Below are 20,429 nucleotides of genomic sequence, written 5' to 3'. Positions count from 1 at the left end.
AGGAGGGAAGAAGGGAGAGAGGGAGGGAGTGCAGCTGGTCAGGAGAGATGGATCAATGTTTAAGAGTACTGCTCTGGTTGGGCGGTGATGGCGCACACCTTTAATCCCAGCACTTGGGAGGCAAAGGCAGGCAGATCTCTGTGAGTTCAAGACTGGTCTATAGAACAAGTTCCAGGGCAGCCAGGGCTACACACAGAGAAAACTTGTGTCAGGGGGCGGGGAGGAGTATGTACTGCTCTTGCAGAAGATCCAAGGTCAGTTCCCAGGATGAAAATTGACAGTTCTCAACTCCAGCTCCAGGGAATCTGATGCCCTCTTCAGGCCTCCAAGGGCACCTACACTCAGGTGTACACACACACACACACACACACACACACACACACACACACACACACACACACACACACACACCACAATATACCCATAAATTAAAAATATAGAGAGTGAGGAGGGAAAGAAGAGAAAGGTAATTCAGGTTGTGTTCCAGTCTTGCCACACATCCCAACCCCCTGCCCCATTTTGATTCTAATTGACAGTCCTAGTAGTTAACATTGTAATTATTTCAGAGAAAGTTGAAAATATTCCATTCAACTCCACAAACATTTGAAACTTCCAATGGACTGAAAGGAGACATAGTCATCAATAAAACATGACAACTCGGAGCAGAAGACTCATTAAATGTTTTGGGTGACTCAGAATGTCAATCAGAATGGGGGTACAGAGAACACAAGTTTTGATTCACATAGACTTAGATCCAGAGTTTAAGCGAGTTAGTGGCTCTGAATTCCTGAAGACATCTGGATATTACAAATTCACTCAGAGATTGTCATCAGAGTTCACTGAAATGACAAATAAAATCACAAATAAAAGTGCCTGATATAGGGACTGGAGATATGGCTCAGAGGTTAAGAGCATTGACTGCTCTTCCAGAGGTCCTGAGTTCAATTCCCAGCACCCACATGGTGGCTCACAACCATCTACAGTTCAATCTGGTACCCTCTTCTGGCATGTAAGCAGAACACTGTATATGTAATAAATAAATCTTTTTTTTAAGTGCCTGGTAGAGTAATACATCTACTAATGAAATTACATAAAAATCTTCAGGAAATTGGGAACACATATTGTCTGATCCCAAGAAGTATCCATTCAACTTCTACTAGCTGAGCCTGATGATGCCCATCCCTACTCCAGCTGCTGCTTCTCCTTACTCTCTTTCTTGATTCTTCTTCATTAGATTCAATGCTGCTCTTAACCAGCCATCCCTGTCAAATTTTCACACCTTACTCCAAAGTGGGTGACAGATCTAGACTGTGTACCTCTCACATTGGGTTTTCAAGCCCTGAAAAATACTATTGGGCTCAATCTCAACTGGCTCCGGCCAACATCTTACAGTCTGAATCACTTTGTCCTATACTTCAACCATATTTAATCAGTACATGAAGTTATCTCCACCTCTTTGCTGTTCCTTACTTTAGGAAAGTACTTCTCTAAGTCTGCGTGTTCCTGGCTTCTCCTTACCTTGGAGATCACAGTTCAAACCTCATTCTCTAAGAAGCCTTTTCTAACCTCTCCCGTCATATTACCCTCTCTCAAATCATCATCCTTTCCTCTGTAGCAGTACTACCTTTATCCTGTGAATTGATCTGTATTGATCTTCTCTACATAAGCGCCATGAGAAAGACTTTTGCTATCTTTGTTATCTCTACATCCCTAACATAAAATGAAATTGATACTTAGTATTTATTAAGGCTGGAGGAAGGGTTTAGTGGGTAATGTACCTACCATATAAGTATGAGAACCTGAATTCAAATTCCCAGAACTCAAGTGAAAAGTCAGACACAGAAGTGTGCACCTGTAATCCAAGTACTCCTTCCATCAAGACAGGAGCTAGAGACAGGAGTATCCCCAGAAGTGTCTGGACCAGTTAGCCTGGCACATGCAGGAGCAGATAGAAGACACTGTTGAATCAACTAACACATTCTCATATTCATATTCTCCCTTTCTCTGTCTCTCTCTGTGTGTCAAATACACACACAGAGATTAAATAACTGTTAAGTGAATGAAGCATGGTAGCACACACCTACAATCCTAGCACTGGGGAGGGTCAGGCAGGAGAATCTCAAGTTCCAAGTCAGCTTTAGCTATAATAGTAAGACCCTGTCTCGAGTAAATACTTATTGGATAAAAAAAATAAATTCATTTCTGAAAAGTGAAGCAGAGATACATCTCTTCACTAATGATTAAGAGTAGTGGATGGCCCTTAAGGAAGAGATGTGGATGAGGAAGACAAAAGATGAATATCAACCCTTGGGAAACATCAATAAATAGTCACCCCAGCTCCCTTGCTGAAAAACACTAAATGCTGCTAGGGGCTCAGGAGTTTCCTAAGCGCTCTAGTTCCAGAGTTTTCTGCCTTAAACTTCTTCCAGTGAGCTACATCTACTTCTGACCTTAAGTTTTGCAGCTGAAAACAAGTCTGGACAGGACTGCTTTTGAAATTGCCCAACGGTTATAGATTATAAGATTGGGGGGAGGCTCTTAAAATTCTACTAAATGTGACTTAAATATAACAAAAAATTCCCAGTTGTTTTCTTTTTAACCTGATCTCTACCCACTTTGGGCACTAATTTAGAATTAATCAAATTCCCCCCCCCCCACCCATGCTCACAGTTGGCTCTCCCATGAATTTTAAGAATAACAGTTGGGCAGCAATGAATACTCATACTTTGGAGGGGATGGTGTTGCCCAGTCCATTTAGGTCTGAACCCATAGAGTGAGTAATAGACAGGGGAGGGGTGTGGTGGAAAAAAGGCAAAGAAAATGAGGCAGTTCTGCACTCTCTACCTAGGATTCAAAGCCTTAAAACTCTAGAGAGAGCGGCTGAGTTAGTCAAGCCAAGGCTACAACCCAAGGTCACTGTCACTGCCAAGATCATGTCAACTATTCTAAATACTTTCCTGTCACTCCCACATTATCTACTTCTTTACAACTTCCAGGGTCAGTCATATTCTTGAATTTCTCTGTCTGCATTCCTTTTTCTCAAGTGTCAAAATCTATATGCACATAGTTCTGACCTACTTGTCCCCAAACCTTTGAAAATGAGTTCCACGTATGGCATCAACACCCCACAGGCTTCATCTTTTAATTATTCCAGCAAAACAAGGTAGGTCTTGAGTAGCTAATAAACTAAATGGAGAAGGGTGGAAGTCTGGTGTTAAATTTGCACCAAAAAAACTTTCCACCAACAAGGAGTAAAAGGCATAATTTTGCTGATTATCAAGACTGAGGTTCTGAGAATACTATGGGCTACTACTGGACACTGAGCCTAGCCTCTCAGAGCCTTCAGATGTAACTGCAGAATATTTGGCCCTTCTCTGCAAAGTTTGGTCTTCTGGAGGGGGAAACCATCTTAAGTTAAAAGCAGTCTTATTTAAAAAGAACATCTGTGAGGAACCTACTCCCAGGGACTCCCATTCTGCTCCCCTGCCTGAATTCAGCAGACCCATAAATTGGCACGGTTGAGATGACCTTTCCAGATGATATTTCAACAGGAGATAACAACAAAGCTGAGAGCTTTGGTAGCACTCAAAGGAGATTTGAGGGACTTAAAACCCACTGCTAAATTTGGCAGCAAAAGTTCCTATTTCTTGCATCTGGAAAAGGGAATGTCTTTATAATTACACTGTAGATAAGGGGCTATTCTTTTTTTTCTTAAGACACAGATTAGAACCTCCCTATCCAGATCTCCCACTCCCCTGAGAGTGGTCAGTGCTGGGCAAGTGGCACCTAGGAATAGTATCAAGAAGTTTCTTGGTAAGAAAAGTGCCAGAGCTAGTACTAATGCCACTTACTATCTCAGTCACAGCGCTTGCCCAGATATCTGGCACTTTTCAATGCCTAGATCTCACTGCCTCTGTCTCTACTCTCTACCTCCCATCAGGTCTCCCATTTCCCATCCTGCTCCTTCATACAGGGTTATGGCATGTCCACATCCCAATGTCATACATGTGCTAGCCCTCAAAGAGAATCTGCTCAGTTCTTTGGTTTGGCCAGATTCCCCCTATTTGACCTATCTGGTTAGTTTGATTTGAAGGAGTGTCTTACAATATAGCCAGACTAGTTTCAGACCCCTACCTCACTCAGCCTCCAAGTATTGAGATTACATGCCCACCACACCCAGCTGTGGTTTATATATATTCCTCTTTCCTTAAGACAGAGTCTCTGTGTAGCCATGGATGGCCTGGAATTTGCTATGTAGATAAGACTGGTCTCAAACTCACAGAGAGCTGCCTGTTTACGTCTTCCCAGCGATAGTACTAAAGGCTTACACCACCACACCAGACTGTATTTCTTTATAAAAGCAAAGTACAAAAGTTCTGATCTGTTGCTTATCAGCGGACTCTTAAAACTGCCCATGATGTAAAGGAAGGAGATATCACAAAACCCACAGATTAGCCACAAATATTACTTGGAATAATAAATACAAAAAGAGTTAACATTTTGTTCAGCAACAAGGTAGGACTAGCTATGTTTTTTATATGTAGGCTTCACTATAACATTCTCAGATAAGCCTTTAACTGCCTCAGTTTGAGAGAACAGAAGGAATGTGGACAACCTAGGCAAGGCAGAACTAAGATCCATGAAAGTGGATGAATTAACAGGTACTTGGAATTCAGTGTGACTGGAGGCCAGGTTCCAAACGTCACTCGGGTCATGTGGCTCTTTGTCTAACACACTTTGTCTTTGGTCATCAACTGGCCACTCAAACTCTGACAAGAGTCCCTGAGACAATACTAGCTTCTCCTTTCTCTAGAGGAGTGATGGCAGCATTTATTCAGTCTTCAGAGCAAATGAAAAGTCAGTGCTTAGAATACCTGCTGATGAAAACTACCAGCAGCAGTAACTTCCAGCTTACTACCTACTACCAGCAAGCACCTACGCACCTTTTACACCTGAGAACAAGATTCCCATCTCCAAGTTTTAGGAACTAAGTAAAAATGCTTCCTAGAATCCAGTTGATGTGCTTAAAAGTTAGATTCATATACGTATTTGATCATCTGGCATTTAGCAAGTCAGAATGTCAATGAGAACTCAGAGGAAACTGAGAACCAGGTATCAGATAGGGCCAAAACTAATACTCAGATATGCTAACTACCAGGCCAATGCATTCTCCTGCCATGGATCAGTGGAAATGTCCATAAGGAGAGGTCACTGACAGCAACAGCTGACAATTATTGGTAACATACATGGGGCTAGAACTTTAACACTTACAAAAATGCTTTGAGAGGAGTAAGATTACCCCAATTTACATATGAATATAGAGATAACTTTCCAGAAGTCGAAAGATAGTCAGAAGAGTCAGACTACAGCCTCCCTCCTCTACCCTACGCCCTCATCTCATCTCATCGCCCACACTGTACCACCCCAACTCCCTTACTACAACTTACCCCCCTCACCCCAACCTGGCTGCAAAACCTCCCCTACAAGCTGGGTTTCATACAATACATGGATTAGTATTTGGAGAGGTAAGGAGGGCTTGATTGAAACCTGGGTCAGCAATACAACAGGGAAGGCAGGCTACAAAGGGACTCCAATAGGAAGTCAACCTCAGGGGCCCTGCCTGGGCTGGCCAACAGAAAGGGCAAGGGCAATAAGCAGTTCTAGAAAGATCATTCCTGTATAACAAGCAGTCAGGACTCTACCAGAGCTGCTTTAAGACAGAACCACGTGCTCACTGAGCATCTAATCACCAATGAGCACACTCTCCACAGGTTTACTTGCTTTTAAAATGATCTACAGAGACCAGGAAGATGGCTGAGCAGGTAAGAATGTTTTCTACACAAGCAGGAGGACCTGAGTTCACATCCTAGAATCTATATAGAAAGTCAAACATGGCTGCATGTCTGTTAACACAGCACTGGGGGTAAACAGGGAGAAGACAGGAGAATCATCCTGTAACAAGGGAATAGGGTAGTAGGCTGAAGGGATGGCTTAACAGTAAAAAGGGCTTGCTGCTCTAGCAAAAGACCTGAATTTGCTTCCAAGAACCCATACAGGACAACACATAGAGAATCCAATGCTCTCTTCTGACTTCTGAGGGTACCTGCACTCACATGCACTTACTATACATACACTCATACAAATAATTAAAAATAAAATAAGCCTTTAAAGGAGAGTAGAATAAGGCAGAGTGATAGAGCAAGACACCCAACCTCCTCCTCTGGCTTTCATATAGCATGCATGCATACCTGTACATACACAGACACGGACACAAACACAGACAGACAGATGGATGGACAGATGGGGACACATACACTCAATTGCCTGAATGGGAATGTGGCTCAGTTGACAGAGTGCTTACCTAACTGCAATGTATGAAGCCCTGGGTTTGATCCCCAACATCACATAAAACCAGTCATGGGGGTATATGCCTATAATTCCAGCACTCTAGAGAGTCAACTTTGGCTACATAGTGAGTTCAAGATGAGCCCAGTTTACAAACGTTCATGCCCCAAATAAACAAACAAAAACAACCACAAATGTCAGAACTTCATGAGATAGGCTGTGTTCCAAGACATAGGTAAGCACACTAAAATTTAGATCCTTCAATAAATCTACAATTCTAAAGTATCTGACTCCATAGTAGATTTTCCCAATTTTTCCCTTCTTATATCCCTCCCCACCTCACCAATCAACAACTACAAAGAAGCTTCATGAAAAGTTTAGAAGCCCCACCCTCATATCTGCCATCTTCTCCTTGGCTCTCTCCTACCTAACAGTGCTTTGAATCCTACTCCAGGAGTAGCACCCGCTTCTCTTTTCCTAGCCTAGGAGTTCCAGATGGTAATCAACCCTACTTCCACACCCCCAAAACTTCAGGGTTGTGCCTTTATCAGCAGAAGCTCACACTGTAGGAGAAGGTGCGGCAGGGAGGAAATAGGAATAATACAACCAACGTAAGTCCTACACTCATACTTTTTTGGATCCTCCACAGCTCTTAGCCCACATAATCTGTGTTCCCTGATTTAATAGGTAAACTGATCAAAAAGGCATACTATCAGGCACCAGAAATACCTCTGAAGCCAGGAGCAAGTGAAAAAGTGTACTGACCCAATGCCAGGTACTTGCTAGGACTTATAAGTATGACCCTGGGTCCCTCAGAGGCAGAATAGTCTTCTGGGGAGATATGAATGTATATATATGTATGTATGTAAGTATGTATGTATGTATGTATGTATGTATGTATGTATATCCAACAGGAACTCACTGCAGACCTCAGGGGCCCTATCTGGGCTAACAAGCAGGAAGGTTCCACCAGAATTGTTTTAAGACAGAACCACATGCTCACTGAGCATCACACACACACACACACACACACACACACACACACACACACACACATGCATGATATATGACATATCTAGCATAACATATATATGAAGACCTCCTAGACCAGCTTTTCTCTTAACCCACTGTAGCCGCTGAGAACTTTCTTCTCAGTCCCCTTCTTCAGGGTCTGTTGCTTCCAGATCTTTCTCCCATAACCTTTACTTTATCTCTCTTTTTTTCAATTCAGAAAGTCCTTAAACAGTCCCAAAGGCAATCTCCAATTCACAGACAAACCTTTAGCCACAGCAGGTCCCACCAAAGAAGAAATCGAAGTGGTTTTGAGACAAGCCCATAGAAACAGGCCCATCTTGATTAAAGTAGCTTCATACCCTAATTGCATGTAATTTGCTCTTTTACAGGGACAGTCTCAGAGAAATGCAAATATTCAGCCACTGTAATCGTAACAGGCCCCACAACAGTGTATTCATTATATCAGAGCCAAAAGGGGAAAAAAAATAAGAGAAGGGAGCATTATAGAAACTCTTTAATAAGGTAGTCTAGACTCATCAAACACCTCCTCTCCCCTCAAGAAAACAAAACAAACAAACAAACAACACATAGACATTTTCTAGTGCCCCAGGCTAGAAACATACTCCAGGATTTCTCCAATCAACTCAGTGTTACATAGAATGACAACACTTTTCCTCTCCTAAAACAGATACTACTTACTCAAACAGAAGAACACTGTGCCTCCTCTCTAGCAGAAAGAGATGCCCCCTCTCTCTCTTCCCGTAAGAGAACTCACATTAATTCAAGTTTTCCCACAGGCTTTGAAGAGAAATCTGCCTATTATATTATGCCAGATGGCCAGTGCCCACCCCCCTCATGCCCTGTAAGCCATGGTCCCTCTAACTCAAAGAACTCAATCATCTGCAGCTTCCTTCCCCAGCCCTCAAGCCAACACAGATGCACAAAAGGGAAGTCGAGCCAGGCTCTAGGGACTGCTACCTAGCCTCAGAACTGTGTTACCTTTGCTTGGCTGCCTTAGCAAACTCTTGGATACACTAGTGGAGATCTGGAGTTGCTAGGATGATGACAGCTAATAGGCCGGTTTCTAGCAGGAGCCAGTCCGCCTGCCCACAGATGCAGTGGAAGACAGGGCACGCCTCTGCTAGCTGCAGGTCAGCAGTGAGCCCACGATACTTGGAGTCTGATGCCTCCTCAGAGCTGTTCCCCCAGCCCAGGGAAAACAGCAGGCCAGCAGAACTGAAGGTGCCCTTGGCCTTGTTCTCCAAAGACTTAAAAGTTTCAATTTCCTTGGGTGACTGATTATTCTTTGTAGAGATTGGGAGCCCTGAGGGAAAGAGTACAGGAAAGGGAGCCGAGGGAGGGGCACAGAGGGAGGATAACAAGAATGTTACTTTTTAATCCTTAAGGAACATAGAGAGATCCAATTTGTGACTCAGCTCTGGGAAACTGGAGGGATGGGACGGAAAGAACAGCTGCAGTACAATCTAAGCTGTGCACAATTCTTCGGCCTGAGAGGGCAGGCACAGTGATGTGCCCAATCTAAATTGCTCACTTCTCTTTCAGGCCTGAGAGATCACAGTGACGTGTCTAATCTAACTGTTCACAACTTCTCCTTCAAACCTGAGAAACCACCTAGGAGAGCTGCATTGTGTGACTCAAGAAAAAAAAAGAACCTGTTCTGTGCCTGCTCTCCCCAGATGCCACTCCAAGTCATGGCTGGCAGGTATCCTCTGTCCTATGAGAGAGGCTGAAGGTATGGGTGCCGAACTCCTTATAGGTTCACCGAAGACAGAGGACAATCTAGGACACCCTTGCTTGGAGTTTCCCCTCCCCTGCTACTCCATTCCTTGGCACAATTCCTGGGCCTATCAAATATCTACCCCTGGAATTCCCACTTCCTTGTTTTTCTTTTTGGTTTTCCCCCTGAGCTATAACCTTACAAGTTACTCAGAAAACTGCCTGGCTCCTAAGAGGCTTTCTGAGCAATAACACTTCCTACCAGTTATAAGCCTACCTTTCAAACCCAGAGCGGGGGAGACTGGCCCCTCTACCCACTCAAGGCAGCTTCCCCAGAGAAGTCCAGCAGGACCAGGGCCTGTCGTACAGACATTAAAATGTGTAATGCCACCACTGCACAAAGCTGTGAACACTGGAAAAGAAAAAGGTCCCTTGGGGATCATCTCTACACTAAAACATGAAAGTTCTGTCTCTAGAGTGTCTCAGCAGAATCATTTGTGAGGCTCACAATCTACAGTGACTATCACCCAAAGAAAGCACCTTTTGTTTCCTTAAACATCTCAAAGAAGACTTGTGAGGATTCCTCATTTTGATTTATAAATGCATCTGAACAGAAAGTGTACTATAAATGAGGGAACCAGAAGAAAGAGGCAAAGTGACTTTCCAGAGAAGTCAGGCCATTCCTCAAGCTTCATTATCATATTACATTATATAGATCTATTGATTTGTTTACAACTCACTGCTTTTATGAAAACCATTCCATTTGTTTCCTTTCAACAGTACTATGTAGTTATTATTTCTCTCTCACAGCTAATAATCTGAAGTTTCTATTAGTTTAAGGGACTTCCAGCAAGCAACAGAACCTCACAGGGTACCACTGGACTCAGACATGTTCCTCACAACTCTACCTTTAATCTCAACCCACAGGTCATATTTCTCCCATTCAAACAATCCCTAGAGTGTTGCTGAAGGAGGAATTCACTTTGGAAGCAGCCTATCTGAGGTCCAAGGGCCATGCAATTCACACTGGCAGACCCTCGGGCCCCAACACTGATGCATATAGTGTTATATACACATACTCAGGCCACCAGAATCAGGGATAGAGCCAGTGCTTGTACTGGCAAGCTGACCCGAAGTTAATCAGAAGGTCCCCTTATTGTTTGCTAGGACACAAAAGGCACACTGTTCAGAAAGTTCAAGAAGGAAAAACCAAAGAGCCAGGAACAACAGCTGTTCCCTGGCCCCACTAAAAACCAAAGGCTTCCACAAAGTTCCTGAAGCCAGGAGTAAGCTGAAGATATAAGATGCTGAAGTGCAAGTACATCTTGTGAGGGTTTCCTGCAGGGAGGGTCTGCAGCACTTATCCTCCTCAACATTACAGATGGCCTAGCTACTTCATCACCTAGGACACAACCTTTCTGGGAGGGGTTCCTGTCCTAGGCCACACTGAGTTCACCACATACCACTCCTTTCCACATTTCTAGGTCAGAACAAGTTTGTTTGTTTGTTTGTTTGTTTGAAATTTTTAGGACAAGGAATGTGCAATGTGGACACTGTGCACCCTGGGGTTGATTTAAAATATGGACCAAAGGGATCATCCAGCATAAGGATAGTCCCTCGTGTTCCTAGTTCCTAGCAGCCGCAGTGCTAAGACAATCCTGTGCAACATCTGGATGAGACAGATATTTGCAAGTCCCCAAACCCCAAGAAAGTCCCCTCTATCACGAAAACCTGTAATGAGCATCATTAAGGGGAGGGGGCAGTTTCCTGTTTCTAAAGCTACTTCATAAAAAGAGTGCAGGCTCCAGCTCAGATGCTGCTGGAATAGTCGGTCTCACTGTCCTGTTAACTGCTCCAGAGGGACTTGGAACTCACCGCAGGCTCCTTAACTGAGCTTCATAATTAGCTAGTTTGATTGTTGTTACATGTAAGACAGCAGCATGGAGACAAGAGGAGACAGCACTAGTTAGAACCAACCAAGCCGCTTGAAAGTTTCCATGTAAGAACTACAACAGTGGTGGTGTGATGAGAACTCATCTTCCTATAAAAGAGCCTTCCTGTGAAAATAGCCGGTGGCTTTGTGCTAAATAAAAGCAGAGTGAAGCCTAAACATCTACAATTCAGCCACAATGAGATTAGCTAGATTTGCAAAGTCAAGAAAATTGGCTGTTTCCCTCCTCCTCCCAGAGCTAATAGAATCCAACTGTTGGAGGATGACATCATTTTCGACCCCCAAACCTCGAGGGAAGAGCCTGACACAAACAGCCCAAGACTCAGAGTAAGAGGCTCTGAGGTGTCCTTACCTGGTAGTCAGGGTGATTTCTTGCCCACTCCATTCTCCTCGGAGGCTGGCTCACACACACCACAGTCGCTTAGGGAGCCCAAGGCCCCCCAGATCCACCGGCTTAAGCTCCAGTACCTGCTACGAGCTTCCCACAAGCTCCTTCCTCTGACCTTTCAGGACACTCCTTCCAGCCAAGTGAGCCGTGCTAGCACAGCTAGCCAGTCGGGCCGGTTGTCATGGAGACCCGTCCTCTTAGGCTGTACACAGGCTTGCTCTCACTCAAACAGGCTCTCTCCCTCAACCCGGAACCCTGGGAGCCGCGCGTGCGCGCACTTACACATATTCCCTGAGTTCTAGATGGCCTTGAAACAGCACTGTCTTTTGATCGGCTCAGTTTAAACATGCATTCCACTCCTCCTACCTCCCTTCCAGTCAACCAGGAGCCCAGGACTGTTCCTGGGAACTTGCTGCAACAACCCAGAGGGGAGAAGGGCGAGGACAGTGAGTGGACTTGTTTTCCTCCCCTCTAGTGTCTCAGTTTTTATAACTTGAAAGAATCCCTGCCAAGGGGGAGGGAGCTAGCTGAAGGCTTGGAGGGGAAGCAAGCTCTTCCTCTGGATCCTGCAGCAGTAGCTGAATGAGGAGGGACCCTGATGCATGTTGCCTCGACTTGTTTGTTCGGCTTGGGATTTTCCGGGCAGCAATTGAGGCGGAAACACCGCTCACACCCCAGAAGCTGGCCTGTACTGGCCTCTCAGGTTACCTTGTTGCCTGTTCAGGTCGTGGAGATGGCTTTAACCAGTACAGGGTCCCATGGTACTAGGGCCAGAGCCTAAGCAGTCTCTTGTCTTCCTGCAATGGAGAAGAAACAAACTAGATCAGGACTAGGAGTAACTCTGGGCAAGTCCATAGTCACAGCCAGGGCATCAAACACAATGCAAACAGTCTCCTCTCTGCCCAACACAAGACCTGCAGCCCAAGTCCAGGCCTCCAGTGAGGAGCTATGCAGGTGCCAGCATAGTACTCAGGGCACAGAAAGCCCTTTTAGTAGCTTCTGCCCCCCATGTATACTTTTGCTTGGACACTGGTTAACACTGTCTTAGATTACTATTTCGTTTGATCCTCTTCACTGTTTGAAACACACTGGTCAGATAGGTTTGTCTCCATTTTACAGATGGGATCATTGAGGCCCAGAGAGATCAGATACCTGACCCACAGGTACATAACTAGTCAGAAAAAGAACTCAGAGTAGAGACAAGTCAAGAGTTCCCTAAGGTTATAGGTTTTGCTATAAAGTACACTTAAGACTGATCTTGAAAACCAGTTAGTTTTCTCATAACCACAAGTTTGGGCTTCCAGGGGAAAGTGGAGACTCTGAGTCCTGATGAGGTAAATCTAACTGCCACCCTTCTAGCCTAAAGGCTCAATGACATGCAGAAAACCATTTAACACATTTTTAAAGAATATCTAAAGCAAAGGTAATATTGTTTGCTCCCATTTACTGAACCAGAAAATAACAGATCCAAAAACAGTGTCAAAGCTTTTCAACTCTCTGTCGTACATTAAGCAGAACAGGTGCCAGGAGCACCAGAGCAGGGATCACAAGCCCTCAGCAATGTCAGACCTCATCACCAACTTGCCACCTGCTACTGAGCCAGCTTCTTGACCTTCTAGTTTCCACACATGTATCTTATCACTGGGGTGGCGGGGTAGGAGGTACCAAGATGCTATTCTCATCAAAACACCTGCAAGCAGGCACTCAGCTAAGAACTTCACTCATTTCCCGAAGTGGCTGGTACCCCCTCCTGCAGCAGATATTAAATATATTTTTCAAGTAGAATTATTTGGAATTGGTAAATGGGGTGGCTGCATGTGGGAAGGCAAGGAGGTTGATGAGGATGAAGACAATGAGGCTTAAGGAGGACATTTTACAATGTTGCTCCTCAAAATAATGCTAGGGAGGTCCTGATGGAATCCTTAATGCTCATCCCTTGCAGAATTCCTTGTGATTCTGATTCACCTTCGGTATACTCAAAACCAGATTTTGGTTGACGTGAATTTAAATCATAAATATATGCTGAAGATAATGTAGGAAACATGTCACAAAACCCAAGAAATGGCAGGCTCCTATAGATCCTAAGTGGTCATGAGCCCCAGAATCTCAAATCTGTAAAAGAAGACAAGCATCACTAAATCTCAGTTTCTCTCTCCTCTTACACACAACACACAGCTCTCTGCTTTTTTTCTGAACCCAAAGAATGCACACTTGCCTTGTCTCTAAACCCAGACAGCAAACTCACCCTTTCCACGATGAAATAAAATTCATGGTATAATAGTAAGATCAACTAAAATTTATTGGGACCCTACGCATACCAGGAATACTTTTAAACAGTGCTGGTCAAGCTAACAAAGCTGAAACAGTCAGTCACAAAGGTAATCCAAACTTTAAAAGCCTAAGACCCAGACACACAACGCAAGCCATGCTCCCCCTAGTGGCCCATTGGAGTTACAGACGTTCTTTGGTGCCTTGTCCTTAGAAGGAAAAGTTAGGGCCAGAATATGGGGAGACCAGAACCCTTGGTTCAGTGATGCTGTTGTATATGAGCTCCTGGAATGTGACAGAAGCAAGACCAGATAACTTCCTCTGCTGCCTCTGCAGGACTGGATCCAGATCTGGCTCGCTTGACTTTTCCTAAAGGAGGGGAATTTGTTTTTGTTTTTGTTTTTCGAGACAGGGTTTCTCTGTGTAGCTCTAGTTGTACTGGGACTAGCTATATAGACCAGGCTGGCCTTGAACTCACAGAGATCCGCCTGCCTCTGCCTCCTGAGTGCTGGGATTAAAGGTGCACAACACCACTGCCCGGCTAAGCAGGGGGCTTTTACAGACCCATGATTTCTGTCAGGCATGGTGGATCGGGCTTGAATACCAGCTACTCAGGAGGCTGAGGTAAGATGACTGCAATGTAAAGACCTGCCTGGGCTACAGAACAAATTCAAGGTCAGTCTGGCCAAGTTAATGAAATCTTGTCTCAAAATAAATTACGGCTATGGGACTGGGAGAGAAAGGTGGCTCAGTGATGAAGAGCTTCTGCAGAAGAACTAAGATTGGTTCCCAGCACCCACGTGATGGCTTACAACCATCCATAACTCCAGTTCTAGGAGATCTGACACCCTCTTTTGATGTTCATGGGCACCAGGCACACGCATTTTGCACAAACATACGCATAGGCAAAACACTAATATACATAAATAAAATAAATCTTTAAAAAAATAAAATAAGGGAAAGGCAACAGCACTTCCCACCAAACCTAAACACAATCCCTGGGACCCACATGGTGGAAAGAGAGCTGACTTCTGAAGCTGCTCTTTGACTTCCACACGCACACCATGCATGCACTTACCATGTACATAACCCTTCCACACACAAATACATAAATGCAGTGTTCTCAACAAAATACAAATAAATAGTTTGGGAGAAAGCTCAATAGGGTAGCATTTGCCAGACACACAAAAAGCTCTAGATTTAACTCTACCACTAAAGGTAAAAAAGAAAGAACCGCAAGTTCACACATACCTGAGCCAGAAGCCTGGGAGACATCACCAGTCTCTTTCCCTTTCCACTGCAATTCATTTACCAACTCCAAATGATTCTACTTAAAATATATATTTAATATCTGTCCCTCTTTCTTCATTCCCATCCCGATTGTAAATTACTACAGAAACTTAACTACGGTAACTAGCTTCAACCCTTGCCCTCACTGAAAATAATGAAAACTCAAACTCAGTTTTTCCTACATTGTCACTCAACAATCAACACAGCAACCCCTGTTGCCAACTGGATGGAGGTTTCTCCAAACATATCAAGCAAATGTTGTCTAACAGTAGATGCACACCCTCCTGTGTGATTCTGTCACCATTTCCTGGGGACTACCCAAAACCCATGAAGCTCAATCTTCAAGACGGCCTGTCTATAGTTTAAAGATACCAATTGCGAGGTTCAAAATGTTTTATTGGTGCTTCTGACCAAACACGTATAAATCTAAATCAGAATTTCCACAACTACATCCTTGGCTTTAATGATTTTGCTATTAATAGGTTGGCCCATAAAACTTCAGGAAACACTTAGACCTACTAGTTTATTATAAACAGTATTGCAGATGAAAGAGATGCATAGGGCTGGGTAAGAGGAATGCACAGGGCTTCCAAGTCCTCTCTACAAACATAAGTGTTTGGCTCCACTATAGCTCTTGAAACCCAGTTCCTCTGGGATTTATAGAAGATGCTCAATCTTCTATAAAGCACAACAGACTGTATCATTAGTCATTGGTAACTAACTTAACTTTCACTTCCATCTCTCTTCCTTAGGAGTAAGGGAATTAGACTGAAAGTTACAATCTTTTAAACATAAGCAGCCTCCATCTTGAGGACATCCAGGAGTCCTCAGCCACTGAGCAAATATATTTTTTTTTTTAAAAAAAGAAGACATATCCTGCTTTGTAGATTCCAAAGGATTTTAGGAGTTGTCTGCAGGAAACAGGAGGAAGACCAAATATACATTCCACAGCATCACACCCTCACAAATCCATTCTCCACACGACTGTCTGAATCCCCTTTTGACACAGGATCATGTCATTTCCTGCTTAACACACTTCAATGCTTCCTAGAGACAGCACTTAGGATGAAGTCTAGGTTCTTACCAAGACCTACAAGGAGCATGATCCTTCTCTTCCCTCCTCCCGGCATACTTCCTGCCCTCCCCCCTCTGAGCACAGGATATTTTAGTTTACATAAAAAGTCAGATTTTTTTCCCCAGGCTCTCTAGCTTAGCCTGGGACCCCTACCTCCAGTTTTTGCCCAGATGACTTTTTTTTTTAATAGCTCGGTAGGTTTTTTTTTTTGTTTTTAATTTTTAAAACAATCTTATTTTACATACCAATCCTAGTTCCCTCTCCCTCCCATCCTCCCACTCCTCCCACCTTCTCTCCACCCCACCCCCAACCACTCCTGAGAGAGGGTGAGACCTCTCATGGAGAAACATCAAAGTCTGTCACATCATTTGAGGCAGGACCAAGGCCCTTCCCCCTGTATCCAAGCTGAGCAAGGTATCCCTCCATAGGGAATAGGCTCCAAAAAGTCAGTTCATGTCCTAGGTAGGGTTAAATACTGGTTTCACTGCTAGTGGCCCTATAAACTGCCCAAGCACCCCAACTGTCACCCACATTCAGAGGGCCTTGTTTGGTCTTATCCCCAACTGTCATTTCTGAGTCAGTGAGCTCCCACTTCCTCCAGTCAGCTGTTTCTGTGGATTTCCTCATCCTGGTCCTGACCCCTTTGCTCATATCATCGCTCCTCCCTCTCTATGACTGGACTATAGGAGTTTCGGCCCAGTGCTTGGCTGTGGATCTCTGCATCTGCTTCCATCAGTTACTGGATGAAGGCACTATGATGGCAATTAAGGTAGTCATCAATCTGATTACAGGGGAAGGACAGCTAAGGTACTCTTTCCACTATTACTTAGATTCTTAGCTGGAGTCATCCTTGTGGATTCCTGGGAATTTTCTAAGTACCAGGTTTCTTGATAACACCATAATCGCTCCCTCTATCAAGTTATCTCTTTCTTTGCTCTCCCTCTCTGTCCTTCCCCCAGCCCAGATGACTCTTATCTTGCTTCAACTCAACTCTCTCATCTCCTGACTTCCACAGTCCTCCAAGTCTAAACGCAGCTTCTTCAGCTCCCTCAGCTACTTGTACTTATCCTTCAAAGCATCCATTAGGATTTGTAACTATGCTGTTATGCAGTTATTTGCTTAATACAAGTCTTCCCATGTGAGAGCAGGAACCTCAATTATTCTCCTACTGAAGTCCTTATACTTGATAAAGGTCCCAGCACAGAACAGGAACTCAAAAAACAGCCGCAGAATGAAGGTGTAGAAACCCTTCCTACAGGAAAGGGGACACCCAGAACTGCTATTCTATGTCACTCACTGCATTTTTTCATAGACTGACAAACTATAATTACATTTCTTCTCTCTCATATGCCTTGCCTATGGGCTTAACCAAAAGTTCCTGTCAAATCTCCCTGTGGTTTGTTTTCCAGAACTTTCCTGGTAAGGTCACTCTCCTAGGGATGCACTCTAGGGTTTTATAGCCTCTCTCATTACTGAAGTGCCATAGGCTCCCACTATCACTAATCTTTGCCAAGCCAAGTAATCTGCAGGAATTGTGCAGTTCTCAAGATGGCAAAATTCTTTGTGGTCAGCTCTAGCCAGAGACAAAACACAGTCTTCTCTCTTCTACTGTGTAGTACAGATTACCATGCTGATAAAAATGTAATTTCTGAATATATTCAGCCAAGGAAAACTATGAATGTGGCCCAACACAAAATTTCAAACTTACTTAAAACACGAGGGTTTTGTTGTTGCTGTCATTGTTGTTTTTGTAATTTGATTGCACAATTCTCAAACATGAACTTCATAACCTAAAGTCATGTCAGGATGTCAAAAGATTGGACACCGAAAAAAATGTATATGCATATGCATGTATAGATACATATGTATGCATGGTTATAATTTGAAGACATGTAATATGAGTTTGAAGCAGGTAGTTCTGTCATTAAAAAAGAATTCAATGGAAACTATTGTGTGGGGATGGGGGACTTGGAGAGTGACTGAGCAGTTAAGAACATACTGCTTTTCCAGAGGGCCAAAGTTTGGTTCCCAGCATCAGAATCAAGTGACTCACAACCCTTTATTACTTGAGCTCCAGGAGATCCAACACTCTGGCCTCCAAGAATACCTACACTCATATGCACATACCACCCCTATAGAGGCATACAAGCGCATATGTATATGTATATATATATATGTATATATAATTAAAAATAAAAACAAATCTTTTTAAAAAGAACAGAAATTACTGCATGGGGAAAAATAATGAAGTATTAAATAAGCAACAATCAATTGTATGATTGGATCTATTGCCTATTACAAGGTACACTGTCTCCAAAATCTGAAATCCGATTCCTATATTTTCACTCAACAGTCAATAGCAAAGAATCAATGTATTTCCAACCCACACCTCCCCTGCTGCCACCACCCAGTGTAGGCATAACCACAGCACACCATGATGCTACATATAGCCAGTGCTTTGAGAACTGCCCACACCTTTCTCTACCACTCTCTAACATTTGGCTGCCTTTCCTTCCCACATTCACAAAACCCTACTGCCCTCAAGGCCCACCTCAAGGACACCTCCTCTGTGAAATGATTCTCCATCTCTTGGCAGAATCGGTCTCTTCCTCGAGCCCACAGCAGCCCAGGGATTCCTGTTCTATGCTGTATATAGCACTTTATCATCACGACTTGCACACCTGTCCCGACACAGGTGCAAAGACTTTAGCAGCTCACTCATTGTGGCAATCAACATGTGAAGGATGAATGGAAAAATGAAAAGACTCACCAGATAAGCAAAAAAAAAAAAAAAAGCAGCTGTTCTCCACAGCAATGAATTTTAGATGAGCTTACCCTGTACAAAGAGAATATATATCCACCTATACTTTATAGAGGGTATAATAATCAAAAATCTAGATTGGGCCACTAACAATGTGTATGGCGTTTTCTTATATCTCTCTTTGCATTTATTTGTTTTGACTTGTTTATTTTTAAACTATTTATGAGTGTTTGCATGCATATATGTCTGTTCAACATGTGCATATAGAGGCCAGCAAAGGGTATCAAATGTTCTGTAAGCCACCCTGAGAGTGCCAGGAATAGGACTGCAAGAGCAGCTTGTACACTTAACCACTGAGCCATCTCTCCAGCCACTATTTATATTTTCTTGTGAGTCAGTTCTCTTTTTCCACCATAAGAATCCTAGGGATTGAACTACGGTCATCAGGTTTGGTAGCAAGCACCTTCATCTGTTAAGCCATCTTGATAGCCCCAATATTTTCTTATCTCTTTAAAGACAACATGGCTGCAATTCCCAGCAGAGTCCTTAGGGGACTTCATGTTCTTCCTTTTCTACTAATTAAGAATTAGTGTGGAAGGCTAGGGGGCTGAGCTAAAAGGTAGTGTGTTCACCTATCATTTATGAGGACCTAAGTTTAATTCCCAGTATTAGCAAAAGAAAAAATAAGTAAAAGCAAGAGACAATGTAGTAAGAGGGGGAAAATAAAGAATACACAGACTGGAGCCTAATCCTAGCTTCAGCTTGCTGGGCTTTAAAATACTGAGCAAGTCCTTGTCTCCCGAGGGATACTGCTTTCCCTTCCTCATAAGTAAACTAGACTCGATACTCTCCAAGGATCCTATTAGGCACTCGTGTGCTCACACTTGTGTGTGCTCTCTCTGTCTCTCTTCTCTCAGTGTATGCTCACATCAGTGTGGGTTGTATGCAACGTAAAACAGGCAAGGTGGGTAGCAGTCAGGGGTATTAGGCTTCTTCAATCACTCTCCGCTTTATTTATTTATTTACTTACTTATTTTTGAGGCAATCTTTCACTGAACCTGGAACTCATTGTTTCTGCTCCTTGTGTGGCTAGTCAGTGAGCTCAAGAGATCTTCCTGCCTCTACCTCCCAGCACTGGGATTACAAATCTCTGTTGCTGCACTTCTACACGATAGAGTGTTTGGTTAGCATGCATTAGGGCTTGAGTTTGGTCACCAAACAACAAAACAAAACAAAACAAGAAAACAATGTTTCAAGAGCTGGGCCTTGGCCTGGTAGTATACATGTACAACCCAGGACTTGGGAAGCTGAGGTAGGATCTCAAGGTCTAGACCAGCCTGGGCTACACTTACAACCATTAAAAAAAAAGTTTCTATGTTGTCAAGGTACAAGTAGGAAACTGACTCCCACAAACTGTTCTCTGCCCTCCATGGACAGGCAGTGACAGTGGGCATGCATACACACATGCATATATATATATACACATTTCTCTTTTTGTGTGTGTATGTTTTGCCTAAATCTGTATCTGGAAACACATGCATGTCTGGTACTTTTAGAGGCCAGAAGAGGGTGTTGGATCCCTTGGGCCTGTTATTACAGA

General features: G+C 43.6%; 1 protein-coding gene across 4 annotated transcripts in view; it reads right to left on the bottom strand.

Annotated features, from left to right (window-relative positions):
• The window catches only part of Dennd2b (DENN domain containing 2B), a 154,456-nt gene that overhangs the window by 89,833 nt on the left and 44,194 nt on the right, over positions 1 to 20,429 (bottom strand). For 3 of the 4 annotated variants that reach the window (XM_040756604.1, XM_040756608.1, XM_040756601.1), the window contains exon 2: positions 12,144 to 12,232. The gene's annotated coding sequence lies outside the window, so the exon portion shown is untranslated. Of the gene's footprint in view, positions 1 to 11,399; positions 12,007 to 12,143; positions 12,233 to 20,429 lie in introns of those variants that run through there. The other variant, XM_040756598.1, reaches the window with a different exon arrangement.

The sequence above is a fragment of the Mesocricetus auratus genome, unplaced genomic scaffold (assembly GCF_017639785.1).
Source record: "Mesocricetus auratus isolate SY011 unplaced genomic scaffold, BCM_Maur_2.0 Super-Scaffold_4256, whole genome shotgun sequence".
Lineage (NCBI taxonomy): Eukaryota > Metazoa > Chordata > Mammalia > Rodentia > Cricetidae > Mesocricetus > Mesocricetus auratus.
Note: the sequence above shows the minus strand (reverse complement) of the source record. Positions and strands in the feature narration are given on the sequence as shown.